The following is a 3,616-nucleotide window of genomic DNA, read 5'->3' on the forward strand; positions in this document are numbered from 1 at the left end:
GTAGTCACAAAATATGCTTAATATAGAAACCCACATTTATGTCTTTAATAAAAAGTGTAAATTTACCTCAAAACATAAATTAACCCATTTAAAGAATCAGCATCGGTCCAAATTATGGTGAATTTTAAACAACTTCAGAGAAAGTACTTTATACTATTTTATCTAAAAAATGCTTACAACTTCTCATAAAAATAGTCTGAAGCAACTATTTTTCTTTTATTCTTTAACAGACATTTTCAACATTATGGGCAACATTCTTAAAACCTTAAATTTGACAGACTTTTAGACATTTAAATACAGCGGTCCCTTTTTCTTTGATGTGGTTTATTCAGTTAGAAAAAAAAGCATGGTAGACAACTTAATACATTTTCACCAAATTCAAAGTAGTATAAAAATTTTTAAGACTCTACAGAGCTACACATTGTACCTAATGTATCATTAAAAATAGAAGACGGTATTTTCTTTAGCAAATAAAACAGCATACTGGTACGCTGTTAATGCATACTTTTTAACACGTACTGTCATTAAGTATTTACAACTACTTTTGTGAAGAGAACTAGAATGTAAATTTTCTGCAAAACTCGATAAAAGCAATACAAAATTTGTGAAAGCCTGTTTCATACAAAAAGTAAGCCAGTTTTTCTCTTCAAATACTAGATATTGTAGTAATGATTATTCTGGACATATTATAGTAATTCTTGAGGATGCTTTAATGCTGGAGGTAAGTTTACAGGTCTTGCTTCTTCATCAACGAGTACCAGATCTTCTATCTCACTGCCTCTATATTTTCTTTTACATATTTTTACCACCACTTTTTTCTTCAGAAACAACTTCAATGCTTCTCTTGATGCAACTGCTTTTGCATTTTCTTTGCTTTTGCCACAGCCAGTGCCCAAATACACAGACTTGCACCTCAATTCACAAACAATACTTTCTTGAGAGCTTTTATTTTGAGGCAGATCTGCCAGTTCTTTTAGCGGGACAAAGAACACATCCAGGGTGGCTTTTAGAGCCTTAATAGCTGCATTTAAGAGCTCTCCATGATTCACACTGGGACTAAAGCCACCAACAGCTACCAACTTCCATGCCACTGTTTTATACAGTCTATTGAAGAAAGGTTGCTTCTGTTTTACATCTTCATTGGTTAACTTGCAACAAGAAAATTTGACTGAGCTCTCACTTGACTGTGAAGTACTTTTAGAAGGCAACTGTGAGGTGCTACTCTGTGAGCTAATCTTAGATGCAAGCTGGGACACATTTGCTAAAGAAGTACTTTTGGAAACCAGAGATCCACTGGCCTGGGAGCTGCTCTTGGAAGCAAACAATGATGCAGCTGCCTGGGAAGTGCTTTTGGAAGTTAGCAGTGATGTATTTGTTGAGCTGCTCTTGGAAGTTAGTAATGATGTGCCTGATGAGGAACTGTTTTTAGATACTGATGATGAAACAACTGCCTCTGAACTAGTTTTGGAAGTTAGCCCACTTGAAGGTGTCTCTGAACTAGGTTTAGAAGATAATAATGGCAATTCTACCTCTGAGCTCCCAGAGGTGCCCAATAAGCGCATCTCAATCTCTGAGCTGCTCTGAGAAGCTGAGACTGATGAGCTTTCCAAAGCACTCTTTTTTGGTGATCCACTTTGTTGTCTGCAATCAGTGGGTTGAGTCATGTGACTATTCACACTACATTTCAACAATGAAGAAACAAAAGTTGCTGAACCATGTTTATCTGGAGCTTCAGATTCAGAAGCTTTTCCAGATCCTGCTGTTATCTGAGAGGAAATGCTGCTGCTGCTTTGGCTGGAAACAGATAGATCTTCACTTGTAGAATTATTCTGAGTGGAGACGCCAGAACTCCGAGTGGAGTTACCACTACTCTCTGACTTGTTGGATGACTGGATGACCCTGAACTCGTTGAACTGTTTTATTGCTGAGCTGATGTTCGTTCTGTTTTGGCAGAAATTTTTGCAAGATCTCGCTCAACTGCAGAATTGCTTTTTCCTTCTACAATTCGTTTTTTGGATGGCTCTTCTACCCCTTCTTGGCAACCAGTTCGTCTCTTGTTGTATGAATTGGAGCATCTGTCACTTTGATGCCTTCAGCCATACTAAGAATTTTATCCACAACTTTATGAGAGTACCGGCACCCAAGGAAGACATGGTTTGTCCAAGCCATGGAAAATGAGATGAGCTGCTGCAACTGCCGACTGCGGGTGCCGCTCTCGGCGTCTGCAGCTTCGTCTGTGTTAGCGGAGGCAACGCCGCCAGCGGGCGCCAGGTCCCCAGCGTTGCGAAGCAGAAACTCCTGGCGGTGGCGCCAGTGTTTGTCAGTCTCGCCTTCGCAGCGCAGCGCCTCCGCCTCCGTGGGTTCTGGCTCAGGTACTCCGACACCTCCTGCGCCATGTTGGACCTGCAGGACGCTGAAGGCACGAGCATACGTGCACCGGGAAAGAGGCGGAGTGCACAGGGGCGAGCGGCCCTGTCACTGAGGCCTGCACCAGCGGCCCTCCGGAGAACGACCCTAGAGAGGCCCAAACACCAAACAACAGCTACGGGAGCAGTTGAACCGCCCACTTCCGCCTACCGCCGGCTCCTTCTCTTTTATCATTTTTCTTTTCTTAAGCCTCTATGCAAATCTGGTTGACAGAAAAGTGACCGAAAAGAATATTTTTAATGCTAGCTTCTTTGATTACTGTCTGGATTGTACTTTCTTGCATATTCATTTTCTGACGCTTCAGAGCCAGGTCTCCCGTAAGGCTTATTTTAGCTTTTTCCTATTTTGTTGTTCATTAAGGGGATCTCATGATGCAGAGTGTATATCTAGCCTTTTTATGTAATAGTCTTGCCCAATGTAGAAATTGATGAGGGATATGAGGTGATAGATGTCAGCAAGATTTAATCAGAGAGATAGATAGATAATTGACTTGATATATATACATATATGTTGCAAATTGACTTCATACATATATGTGTGTGTGTGTGTGTGTATCAAAACCCATCAGGTTGTACACCATAAATTTATACCTTCGTTCTTGGTCAAAGAAAGCAAATTATTATATATAATTTTTGAAAGACTTATAATAGGGGTCAACTATGGTAATAGAAGACATATTGAGCTCAATACTGAATAAAGGTAATCCCGTGGGAGATTAATATCAAACAATCCAAGAGACATGGGTTACCCATGGAAAATTACTAAAAGAAACATCAAGCAGAGTGAAATTCTCCCTAAACTGTTCTAATACTATTCTTGGTCATGGAAAGCCTATAATTCGGTATCAAAGATGAGGGAAGAAGATGTTCATCAGATATCAGGTGGCAATCAAATATCAAAGTTGGGTCACTGTACATTTCTTGTCATGATTCTCACTAAAGGCAGGCCAAGTGGCAAGCCTTGCTTAGAAGGGCACCAAAGACCCTAACAAAAGTTTAATGAAGAGGGCATTTTTCCAATTGGACAAGATACTGTATACATATATGTAAATATACCACACACATATATAGCGTGATAGTGATATATAGTGAATGTTTAAATTTGTAAAGATGATTAAAGTAAAATATATGCCGCCATTAATTCTCTCAAAAAAGACTCTTTCTCTGAACACTCATGCTATTGCTCTTAA

General features: G+C 39.7%; 1 pseudogene; it reads right to left on the reverse strand.

Moving 5' to 3' along the window:
- Positions 1-224: 224 nt before the first annotated feature.
- Positions 225-2,537, reverse strand: LOC101718435 (CDKN2A-interacting protein pseudogene; annotated as a pseudogene).
- Positions 2,538-3,616: the final 1,079 nt, after the last annotated feature.

This window comes from Heterocephalus glaber, unplaced genomic scaffold (genome assembly GCF_053883595.1).
Source record: "Heterocephalus glaber isolate CG9 unplaced genomic scaffold, H.glaber_assembly_v1.0 deba00001613, whole genome shotgun sequence".
NCBI lineage: Eukaryota > Metazoa > Chordata > Mammalia > Rodentia > Bathyergidae > Heterocephalus > Heterocephalus glaber.